This window comes from Sinohyriopsis cumingii, chromosome 6, assembly GCF_028554795.1.
Source record: "Sinohyriopsis cumingii isolate HCF-2022 chromosome 6, ASM2855479v2, whole genome shotgun sequence".
In the NCBI taxonomy this organism is placed as follows: domain Eukaryota; kingdom Metazoa; phylum Mollusca; class Bivalvia; order Unionida; family Unionidae; genus Sinohyriopsis; species Sinohyriopsis cumingii.
Window position 1 is genome coordinate 114,903,907 of NC_142966.1, and position 13,193 is coordinate 114,917,099.

At 39.1% G+C, this 13,193-nt stretch overlaps 1 protein-coding gene and 1 long non-coding RNA gene across 2 annotated transcripts in view; one reads left to right on the top strand and one right to left on the bottom strand.

Annotated features, from left to right (window-relative positions):
* LOC149797775 (uncharacterized) overlaps positions 1-13,193 on the bottom strand; it is a 255,380-nt gene that overhangs the window by 56,056 nt on the left and 186,131 nt on the right. The window lies entirely within an intron of this gene.
* On the top strand, positions 1,954-7,624 carry LOC149797776 (uncharacterized). The gene is made up of 2 exons (XR_016421881.1): positions 1,954-2,175; positions 7,214-7,624. It is a non-coding gene; the product is annotated as an uncharacterized LOC149797776 (long non-coding RNA).

Consider the following 13,193-nt stretch of genomic DNA (forward strand, 5'->3'; position numbering starts at 1 on the left):
ATGCCCAGCTCTGTGTCTGAAAGGCCATGCTGTTTCACACGATAAGCCGAGAAATGGGGAGGATGATACAAGCGATAACCCAGATCGTTAAGAAAAGCTCGATTGATCCGTAATCTGGTGGATGAATATCATATTACTTATTCAAATATTTAAAGGTTAAGTGTACAGGTATGTATTGTTGGAAAATACCTAATATGATTAAGTTTATCGAACTTGTAAATGAAAAAACATTACACTTATACGCAACTTGGGTATTTATATATCTAAGGTTTTGAAATTAAAAATAATATTCTATATTTAAACAACTGCTGTTTGATAAAGATGATATGAAGATGAATCTTTTCTCCCGAATGTGTCTAAATGTGAGTTGTTGTTGTTATTATTGTTGTTGTTATTGTTATTGTTACTGTTACGGTTTTTAACGCTCAGCAAATGATTAAGCTGTACATGGCGGCCAGTATATGTGGTGGAGGAAGAACCAGTGGAAACCTTGTGAAGAACCGCCTAACCACGGGAAACTACAGGGAAACCATTCTCATTTACCCATGTTGGCCAAACTCGAGACTCGAATCCACGCGGATAGAGGTGAGATGTCAGTGATCTGCAGAGGCGATCGCCTTAGACCACTCAGCCACCCGGAGCCCCTGTGGATGTGTGTGTGTGTGTGTGTGTGTGTGTGTGTGTGTGTGTGTGAATGAAAATTTTGCTTTTAAACAATTGTCACATTTTTATAACCGCTCCAGTGAGCTAAGTGGTTAGAGCGTCCGCCTCGGATGCGGAAGGTCGCGGGTTCGAACCCCGGCCGAGTCATACCAAAGATTTATAAAAGTGGTATTAGCAGCTGTTTCGCTTGGCGCTCAGCATTAAGAGGTTAGTGTTAGGACTGGTCGGCCTGGTGTCAGGATAATTTGACTGGGTGGGACATCCTGCTACATATATGCGGCACAATTCCCAATTGCTAGACATCACTATAAACTATCACACTGCATAATAGGATGGATATGATTGAACATTTTTTAAAGCTACGTTAAAAAATCCAAATCACACACACACACACACACACACACACACACACATGTATTTTTGATAACTTGCATTTTTGCGTCCTAAGATGTATGTAGGTCTAATGTATATCACTGTAGTCATTTTCATATATTCACTGTAATCATTTTCATATATATGGCCCTAAAGAGCGATCACTAGCCCTTGGGTAAGAAACACCCGGGCCTCTCCTAGTTCTTTTTCAAAATAAAGTTTTCTTTTACAAAATATAAAAATTGTTCGTCCCTGGCCCCTGATTACACTATCTGCAACTTAAATACCCAAACTGTATCTTCACAATTCAGCTGAATGAATGGAAGTTGCCTTGTTGTAATAGAGAATTACACGAGCAAGTGTACGGAAACACTTTCATCATGCTTTTAGAGTACGCTAAATGTTTCTTTCATGGGATGGTATATTTGTGGGAAGAAAAAAAAAACTATTGCTAGATGATCCTACAGGCCAGTGAAGGGTTGGCTGTACCCTTACGCGAGTACTTGCGTATTATTAAGGCAAATTTACATCACACTGGATAAAGCGCCATAAAGCTTGAAATATGATCGGTGTTTGTCTAGTACACACTAGAAGGCGAGGTTGGGAATGACGATTAAGGGACTATGTGAAAAATGCAGCTAAAAGAAAGAAAACGTTGGGAGGTTTTCCGTTTTCTTTCCGAGTTTTTGGATGTAATTATCATGTTACTAAAACAAGGAAAATCATTGCCGAATTTCTTTCTCGTTCTGCGTCTGCCCCCCCCCCCCCCCCGGCCCCCCCATAGTCCCATGCTATCAAAATATAACAATAAAACTCTGGGGGTGTATGTTACGTCATTATACTAATGTAATAAGCATACAAGAAATGCTAACGACCCTAGGTAGATGAAAGGATAACAGACGGGGATTTAATCTTCGGTAATGCAGGTCTGTCGACACCAAGGGTAGTTGTTGTTGTTGTTTTGGAACTCTATGTTATTTTAATAAGGTATCTATACAAAAAAAAAATTGTGTAAAAAATCACCGCTTTGTGGGTTTGTACCTATGACGGCCTGATGATGATGTACCTTTCTTTGACCAACACTCCATTAGGCGGCATACGTTTACATTGTACAGAGTGATATGTACTCGTATTGTCACGGTAAGTGCGGCACACGCATGCGGTTTATAGTTTTCTTAAACAGTTGGTGCATGATGTAGATAGACGTGTCAAAATCTAAACATTAAAAAAAAACAGTAGGTATCTGTAAAGAGAATTTTCACCAAAAGATCTGTTGTACACTATCGCATCCACCGTCGTCTGTTTTATTATGATGATTTTAAAACTCCGACATTTTATCATCAAATTAGCACTGGAATCTAACATAGACGCGCGATTAGGTTTCTCACATTCCACGTGAAAAGTTTCAAATTAAAATAATTCAGTATTATTCTACACTGTTTGCTTTTCTAACAATTATGTGCGGTTAGCAAAAGAGAAATTGTAATTTATTACATTTAAGGTGCTTTTAATATTGTCTCGTGTAATCAGATGGTGGTGTGCCAGTATGTAAACCACAAACAATACAATGTATCAATGTGAAAAGAATGACGTCAACTGCAAAGGCGTACTATGAACAGTTTCTGCAACAAAAAATCATTGCCATCTGATCTCTGTCCGCGTGATGTCGAGTCTCGGGCTTTGCCAATGTGTCTGTGAGAAAGCTTCCACTAAATCTTCCCTTGGGTCGGTGGTTCTTACCTGAGTTTTTCCTCCATCAATTATACTGGCCGCCATGTATAGCCTATCTTGCGTTGAGATATTGCGTTAAACCAAGACAACAGCAACAATTACAACAATTTATGCAGCAAAAACAAAAAGATACGTACAGTATCGTAATAACATACCAAGCTGGTCAGTCATGGTCTGATTTCTTCCTTGCGTGATACCTATAGGACACGGGGTGGTCGAGTGGTATAACGCACTCGCCTTGAAGGATCCCTGATATCTTATCTCTGTCCTCGTGTCGGCTTCATGTTCAGCCAACGTGGGTATGTGCGAAAGCTTGACAGTAGCTTCCCGTGGGTCGACATTATTGCGAGGATTTTCCCGGGTTCTTCCTCCATCAGATATACTGGCCCCCATGTATAGCTTATCCTGTGCTCAATAATGGATACCAAAAACAACAAAATCATTGCCTACTGGAAGTTAAGAGGTACCGCAAATTACAAGTCTCGTTAGATTTGCATAGACGCACGTAGTTGAGAAGATATGTGCATACGGTAAAGTAAGTATGTGTCGTATTTGATCAATTGCATACCTTACATGTTATCACGCATCTGCAGAATTTACATGGTAGAGAACAAACATACACACGGTCTCGCCTGTGGAGTGGACCTCTTGAACATATGAGAGAGAGAGAGAGAGAGATTGGTTTGGTGTTAAATGGCACATCGACACATGTAAGTTTGATAATGCCCATGCAATTCAAGTGTCTTGCGAAGATTACATCCACGGCGGATGTCTTGAATTGGTCCTTTGTACTCGTGACTGTTTCAGCAGGACACACAAGCTTAAGTTCAATACCCCAAAAAATTATAAAATATGTTGTGTACGTATGTAGCGGTGGAACTAAGCAGTCTTATTACTTAAAAACACTAAAGTTTCAGAAATTTCCGACAGTCTCGTGAGTCAAATGAATTCTAGCTAAAATTATAAAATGTCGTAGTTTATGAATTGTACATGATCTTCAGTTATAAATTCAGAAAGTTTCGTAAAACTAGCCCTGAGCGGGACTCTAACTCGCATCATTCTTGTCACGAGCCCGGCACACTAACCACCAAGTCCTCACTGTTCTTTAAGAGAAGGGGTGGGATGGGGGCAGAGCATACAACAGCATGAACGGTGCACCCAATATTTGCAGTAACACATTGCCACGTTCGCTCAGCTCCAGTTAGTACACCGCTCCATTGGCCTAGTGGTTAGGGCGTCCGTCTCGGATGCGGGAGGTCCTGGGTTCGATCCTCGGCCGGGTACCAAAGACTTACAAAAATGGTACTAACAGCTGCCTCGCTTGGCGCTCAACATTAAGAGGTTGGTGTTAGGACTGGTCGGCCTGGTGTCAGGATAATGTGACTGGGTAGGACATGATGCTACATGTCTGTGGCATGATGCCCCAGTGCTAGACATCACTATAAACTGCCACATTGCAGGCATTCTAGCGATATGACTGATTTTTTTTTAAAGCTACGTTAAAAATCCAAATCACACACACACACACGCACACATCACCAGTTAGTAAGTCGTGTATAAACTAAGGTATTATTACGAGCCATGATTTGATGTCTAAACATTGCCAAAGGCTAGAGTTAATCTCTTACGCAATGTTATCGTGACAAGAGAGAAGACACGGCATCTTGAATCGGCACAGGAGTTAGATCGCGCGACTTTCCACCTATGTGTTACAGCTTAGTCCATTGATCAGAGGAACTGGCGAGGGTAAACGGGGCGTGTTCTAAGTCTGTCCCCACGTGGACAGACAGCGATAGGACAGTGTCCGCTAAGTTAGATTGGATCGGGTCACAGCGACACCCAATCGGAATTGAGATAGAGGGTATGATAACAATTTCGATCCGAATTATAACTTCTAACTTGCAAGCGAAAGTTTAGTCTCGCCTAGGAAGATTGCTGAGCAATATAGGGTTATTCCGAGGAAATCACACGTAATTTGGCGGTAAAACTTAGAGATGAGATTCAAAGGAAAGACGCGTGATCGTCTTGTCAACGAATTCTACTGAGGTCCAAGGAGATGTTAAGCGGTTATGTCTCTCCTGTGATAAGTGTCAGAGAATGACACCGAAAACAGATAATCGACCCGTCCCTTTGGGGAGTACACCACTTATCAGTGAAATATTTTTCGAAGGTGGATTTATCCAAGGGCTTTTTCTACACTCGATGGACCTACCAATGGTTAGTCATGCCATTCGAAGTCCAGAATGTTCCCATCGTCTTCACTGGAATGATGCGGAAGTTGCTGAAGCCTTTGCGCTAAAGGGGTGTTCACACCTTCATGGATGATCTTTTGCTAGCCATATAGACGTGGGGTGAGCACCTCACTCATTTAGCTCACGTTTTGGAGCTGATACGTTAGGCGGAATTGACGGCTAGCCCTTCCAAATGTCACTTTGGGTTTCGGACGCTGGACGTTTTGGGACACACACTGAGTCAAGGCACGCTGTCCCCAGAGAAGTCGAATGTGGAGCAGCTGGGAAACACCGCACGCACCACCACGAAAACTAAGGTGAGGTCATTCCTGGGATTGGATTGTTATTACCGGAAGTATGTGGCCAACTTCAGTTCGATTGCATGACCTTTGTCTGGCATGACCAGGAAATGGGCCACGAGTAAAGTTATTTGGACGGATGCGTGTGAGCACGCTTTCCGGACGCTGAAAGATAGACTGACATCCGACGCTGTTGTCCGTCTAACAGATCTGTCCAAAGACTTCGTGCTCCGCACTGATGCATGTGACACGGGCCTGGGAGCAGTACTACTGCAAGAGCACGATTGGACGCTTTTTCCTGTCACGTACGACAGTTGGACACTGTCTGCTGCCGAGAAGAACTACTCCGTATTGGAGAGGGAATGCCTCGGAATCGTGTTCGGGATATCACTGTTCGAGCTGTTCTTATACGGGCGGAAGTTCATATTGGAGACCGACCACCAACCCTCGCCTATCTCGAGCAGGCGAAATTGTCGAATGGATGTTTGATGCGATGGTCGCTGTTCCTAGAGCAGGAGAAGATGCAGATCAGATACGTGAAAGGAACCGAGAACGTAGACGCCGATTTCATGAGCAGGAGTTCTGAAATGGCATAGAACGCTCAGTAGATAATCATATGTTATGTGTATATTTGTGTCCGTATTCAGCGTGTAGAGTCGTTATGATTTTGTTTCTTTTATTGCGTGTAGTAACGCACATTTGCATTGGAAGCAATTTAAGGGGAAGACAATCCCGATTTTATTCTCAAGAGTGGGGTGTCACATTTGCTCAACCCCACTTAGTAAGTCGTGTATAAGCTAAGGTATTTTTTACAAGCCATGGTCTGATGTCTAAACATTGCCACAGGCTAGAGTTAATCTCATACGCAAGGTTACCAAGACAAGAAAGATGACCCGGCATCTTGAATCGGCACAGGCGTTAGATCGCGTGACTCCCCACCTATGTGCTACAGCTTGGTCCTAAGATGAGAGGAACCAGCGAGGGAGAACTGGACGTGTTCGAAATCTGTCTCCACGTGGAAAGACAGTGAGAGGATATTGTCCGCTAATTTAGATTGGATCGGGTCACAGCGACACCCAATCGAAACTGAGATAGAGGGTGTGATAACAATTTCGATCCGAATAATAACTTCAAACTAGCAAGCGAAAATTTAGTCTCGCCTAGGAAGATTGCTGAGCAATATAGTTATTCCCTGGAAGCCATACGTAAGTTGGCGGTAAAACTTATGAGAGGAGATTCTAAGGAAAGACAATGCTTCGTAAAGGTCATAAGTTATTTGCTCGATCTTTGCAGAATATTACGGCATTATAATTGTAATTATGTGTAGTATGTATACTTAATTACTAGGATCGTTTAGTACATAGAATTACCTTTGTAGTGTTTAATTTACATGCGTATTTGAGAAACAAGCTTGGGTATTATGTAGAGAATTAAGTAGATTGTTAGCTTTTGGTTAGAATTAAATGTATTCGCTAATAGGTTACTTCGTAGTCAACTAGTGCATTTATTCATGTGATATTTACACATGCTTGAATTATGAATTTGGAAAATGGTTGACGTGTGCAAGATTAGGTAATATTGATGTATGGATATATCAGAGCATGGATATTTGAATAATATATGTACTTTGTATGAGTTGTAATGTAAAGAAATGCGCTTGATTGCTGTGGTATTGTTTAGTATAATGGGATTAGGAATATGTACTGATGCGACGCAATTTATTGATGCATGTATGAGAAGTAATTGATACCGTGCTTTTATTACGACGTTGTTTTACCATACAAGAACGTTTGAGTATTTCGATGTGAATGAATGCGTGACCGAAGAAATTTAATAGCCGTTAGATGATGATAGGCTGGGTGTAGTGTGAGATGAGAGGGCTAAGGAAAATGTTGTACCGTCCTTGTGTTTTCACAGGAAGATTTTTTGGGGAAGAACTTCCGGTTCAGTTGAGCCTCGAGTCTCTAAGAAGGGAGACGGAAGTGAGACTAGCAGAGCAGACGGAGTCGACAAGTCTAGTCGGTGGAGAGAGCCGAGGAGGAGGAGGAGGAAATGAGTCGAGGAGGAGCAAGTGGAGAAGGAGTAAGAGTATAGAGAAGTCGATGAAGAGAAATAATTTGGAGAAAGTCGGGCGAAAGAGGAGAAGGAATTGGAGGAATAGGGGAGAAGAATACACAGATGAGTAGAATGCAAGGACAAGTGGAAAGCTATCTCACACTACTAATCAAATGATGCAACAGGCTATCACAAGGTCAAGTGGAAGGAGAGTACTTGGGAAAATTTGAAGCACTGGACTATTGAATTATCATTAAATGGTTATTAGTTGAATTTCATTTTTTGTATATTCAATCATTTAACTGTCGGCCTCGCAAACTGGGGCTCGGAGCTTTACATCTATTTTTCACTAATTTTACTTCGAACCAAAATCGAGCCTGGGTGGGACTACTATAATAATTTAAATAGAATATTGGGAGCACCCCACCCCAACCATTACACATCTACCACAGTGGCGGCATAACAACCCGTCACACCACACATATAATACAAAACACCCAAATCCAAATTAAGAGTAAGACAGTAAAACGCCGATTGCGAAGTAAAGTATCCGATTCCAGTTATACTGCAATCATTTAGGAAGGAAGAATGCAAAGAAAAAACAGCTAAAAACACGTATATTTTTGTGTTACATGGCGAGATAAATTGCAGAACTAATGTTAAACAAATTCCAAGAAGAAGAAGAAAAGAAGAAAAAACTTGGCAAAAGATACCGATACGAGTGGAAAGTATAAAACACTAAAACACACTATTATTATAAAGAGCATATCAAAACTAAAAGGCCGATAAACTGTCAACATGGTCAATAAATAATGATATCCTGTATCGAAGAATTTAGCTGCACTTCGGTTTTTCAAGTTAATGAGCATACGAAAGTAATCTCAACTTAATGGTATGATTAAGAAGCGCATCCAATAGGAGATTGCATTACAAATTGTATTGTGCATTCAAGTAGGCGCTGCCTTACGTGTTATTAAATATACTAACACTAGTATATTCGGCATAATCGACACAAAAGTTTCGCGATGTATCCTATGTTTTTAAATCTATTTTCTCGATTGATTCAAGAAGATGCTATGCTCGTAAAAGAATAATTCAGTTATAGTTTCGTGACATGTACTCAACAATTAAAATCTCTTGAGTTAATTAAATCAGTACCTGATTATAAAAGTGAAGAGATGTATTCCACATTTCTACAATGCTCCTACTTTGAATTTATTTGTAAGGTGTATTAGCTTTACGCATTTGTGGCGTTTAATGAAAGTTCAGCTTCCACATTAAATTCGTTTAAAATACATTTTACCGTACATGTCGCATCACATGTGCATCAAAATAGGTCACGATGACTTAAGGGGCATTTGGAGTTCATGTTTAGTTGCTTGATTGGATATAATGTAAGAATGACACAAACTATTCTACCAGGTATCATGACATTCATAATCTGTATAAGCACAATCCGTCCGTCATTGTGTCTGTCTGTACATTGTCCTTTTAACCTGGAGTGTGCTTTTACAGATTATAAATTTCATGATACCTGGCATTTTGTTAAACGAGGAAGAATGCATGACTACGAAGATTTCGGATCCAAAATATACTGCTGTGGGGTAGTGGGTTGGGTGTGGGGAGATGGAACAAACATAAAGAATTTGTATATTTGCAATGGATTATACGTCTATTTTTTAGTTTTATATATACTGGATAATTTGAAAGCATCGATTTTTAGAATACTGATGTGTACTAAATAAGTCGACATTCTTGCTGGTGTATAAACACATATTATAGCAAAACTGTCAAGAATGGCCAGAAACAATTTTCTTTTGATTAAGAAAATCAGCCAGGAAAAAATATATTCGTGGCGGTCCATTGGTTCGATCGGAAGACCAGAGGTTACGAAGGTGGACCAAAACCTACTATTTGGGTGATATTCTTTTTTCTTTTCAGCGACGATCCGTCTCAAGATAGTAAATAATCTGCATCTGTCAAAGCAACTAAAGTCAAGAGTGAGTCGGAGAGTGTCTGAATAATTTGCATCTGTCAAAGCAACTAAAGTCAAGACTGAGACAGAGAGTGCCTGAATAATTTGCATCTGTCAAAGCAACTAAGGTCAAGAGTGAGTCAGAGAGTGCCTGAATAATCTGCATCTGTCAAAGCAACTAAAGTCAAGAGTGAGTCCGAGAGTGAATGCCTCTCACTTCGGCAACTAAGTTGGGGTGGCGATAATAGGTTTTGTTAAAATGGTGTGCATTTTTTGTAACTAGCTTTGAAAAGATGAGTCACGGATATAGAAAAGAGTGTGTGTGCATGCGCGCGCGCGCGTACGTGTTTAAAACCAGTGCGTGTAAAATGAACAAGCAAAGCAAGATTATTTAAAACTAATAGAAATATGATTTCGAAACCTGTATCTGAACCAAAATAATGGAAAGATGGTTGTCCGCTTGTTGTTTTACCCCATTACGTAACGAACTTTAGCGGGAAAATCCCAAATATTCTTACGTTAAACGTCGCAAACAAGCCTGCTTCTTTGTGTCGACTGGAAAAGCACTTGGCTCCAGTTTTGTCTGCAAGATACAGCGTGTAAAGCATTAAACGTTCAGTTAAAACCAACTAAACAACCAACCAGTGACCTATTGTAGAACCATCTTTTGCTAAGAGAAGCGAGTCACTCAACAGAAAGGACAAGAAAAACGTTCTTTTTAAATGATTGAACGAAACTTTTCCTTCGAACGCATTACAACAAATCTTAAGGACTTCGCCCAGTGTCAATCAGTACGCTGTATAAACATGACGTCACAAGTGTTTGCACTCTGTAGTTCTAAACCTATATTATAGACAAATTATAATTAAAAAAAACCAGTAACTTTACATTTCAAGATTCTCATGATTACACATGTCTTTCAGTACAGGCCCATCCTTCATGCAAATTACACTGTAGATAAAATGTAATAGTCGCGTGTTTTTTTAATATATATAAAAATATACATTGTATAAACATGTGCTTTAAATTCCGTAGCTAACAAAGCGGGTGCCGCCCTCGGTATTGAGTGTTCCTAACCCATGTCTGAAAAGGCAAACTGTACCACTGGCACATTGTTTCTTATATACATATATTCTTATATACATATATGTGAAACAGAAAATTATTGGCGAAATAATTGTCATATTTGCCAAATCTATATTTTCACGTGTAAAAACAGCATATTTTCATATACTGAAAGACAATATTTCTTATCATGCCATGCTTTGCTTGATTGTGTGTGCCGCAAAAAGTTATTCCTGCAGCAAGAAAAACGACCACTTTGTGAGCTAGAACAAATAAATGGAAACTGTATTGTTTGTCAGACATGAAAATTATATTTTGTTGAAGATGTCTGATTCGACGCTATCATAAGTTATTTCCCGTTAATACCTTGACATCAATGATAAGCCGCCGTGATTCATTGCCGGACATACTTAGTGGTCAGATGTGATGAAATAGTTTACAAAATGCCAAAAATCAAATTTACAGGTAAGGAAATCCCAATCCTCGTGATCTCTTAAGTTGCTGATATTTATATGATCAGCCTCTGAATAGGGTTGAAAGAGTATCAGCCTCTGAATAGGGTTGAAAGAGTATCAGCCTCTGAAAAGGGTTGAAAGAGTATCAGCCTCTGAATAGGGTTGAAAGAGTATCAGCCTCTGAAGAGGGTTGAAAGAGTATCAGCCTCTGAATAGGGTTGAAAGAGTATCAGCCTCTGAATAGGGTTGAAAGATAAGTGAATTTATGAAAATGGATATGAGAATGGTGTGCCGATGAGTGAATTTAATCTTTGAAACTTCGATTCAAGAGCATGTCTGATTATATAATGAGAAATTATTTGATCCTGCGTAAATACTATATATATTTCATATTTTGAAACAGTAAAAGATGTAATTTAACTGCCAGCTTTGCCACTCCTTAAAGTATCACGTTGTTTGTACTACACGATCAAGATATTTATGTAGTGACACAGGACAAATATCATCCTCTATGTATCCAATTGTACTAATACAAAATTGTCTCTGTCTTTTTTCCCGTTTCATATACGAAATGCTGTCGCAATTTTGTGGGGGGGGGGTGCTAAATTTATTCCTCATTATCAACTAATGATGGTTTTCCAAACCGGGATATACTCTATTTTATGCGGTCGGAACATCGCTCGGCCATTTCCGTCAGGTGAAATAACTTAAGAAATAATTGAAGGAAATTACATCCTTTTGACGTTTTCGGTGATTCAAGGAAAAGGTCGCAGATGTTCCGAATTTTTATTTATGTTCACCCTTTTCTAGACTGGTTCACATATTTTCATATAATGAATACCATGACTGTTATAGGGTTTGTGCCTGATATTGGTTTCCGCCTGCTGAAAAAGTAAAATCTGAGACAGACTCGCGCGCGTGTTTGTGTTGAAATTTATGTCATATTTATTATCAAGGCAGCAAACTATACCCATCAACATTCACTTAATGTTCAACTGTTATTAATAATTAAAGCTTAAGTTTTATCAACAAATAAATTTGGCTGAGACCATCCAAAACTCAATGCCCTTGATTGTATGATGTATATTATGCATATCCGCCATCAAATATGGCAGATCCTACAAAAATAGAAATACCTTCAAACGACTTAGTCCCAAAAACCTCAACTGAATTGAACCTAATACGACAGAAACCTTTCTAGGTAACAAAGCCTTTTAAATTTGAACAAAATATACTGATTTGCTCTTAAATGTACCCGTTAATATATAAAACTCTAAAATAATTTAATCTCTGATTTGACAGTAGACATTTTAACATCAAAACATTTCTTGTTTGCACAAAACAATGCCTATCTGCCACCAAATACAGTCGATGTTACTAAAACTAGAAGAAAAACATTTTAATTGCTTTTTAAGAACTGCGCCACGGAATTTGACAAAACTGAATAGAGATTCGGATGTATGACACCGTTCCAATCGTTACAAATGATTCTGACATGCCATCAAAGTAGGATACCTTCGACTGCTATACCCGAAACACCTTGGCATCAACGTTTTTCATATTTTAAAACGGTGGAAATGCGCAATAAAATATGAGTAGTATAGGATAAACTACTAAAAAATAATGTTACAGGATTTCTGTAAAATAGCTATAAAAAATTTAACTCAGTTTGACAAAAACTGATAAGGCATTAAATATAACCACTGTTTTATTGGTTTGTTTTTAAAACGGTGCTCAAAACACTTTGATATCATTTGACTGAAAGCTGCTTACTAACCCAGCTGACTGCTAAATGCTCTTGTATTTGGCTGTACTGTTCATGCCAGATAAGCACTCCTTGTATTTGGCTGTACTGTTCATGCCAGATAATCACTCTCAGGTCCACTAGGATCTCTTGTTGAAATGGGCACGATTTATTAATTGTATCACTTCCGAAGTCATACATTTTATACAATAAAAACACTTACTTCTACTAAGACACTATTAAGTTCAACGAAATAGGCAATGTGCCTGGGTGAGCTAACTGTGCCAACATCTGTACTTCGACCTGTTGCGATAAATTGTTGATTAGGAACAGAAGGTTACTGGAACTACATAAAAAATATGTGTAGTAAAACAAACATGATAGAGTGCACAGTGGAATATTCAAAACTAACGTGTGGGTCATTTATGTAGTTTTCGGAAATCGTCCAACCATTTTAAAATAATAACCATTTATTATAATTCTTATCTATTGATATGTCCGAAAAGCGAGTCAATTTATTTCAGCAAGGTAAAGAAATTTAAATTAATTTTGAAACAAAAAACGTATGACATTTAATTCGGTGGAAAACCCATTTAATTTTAT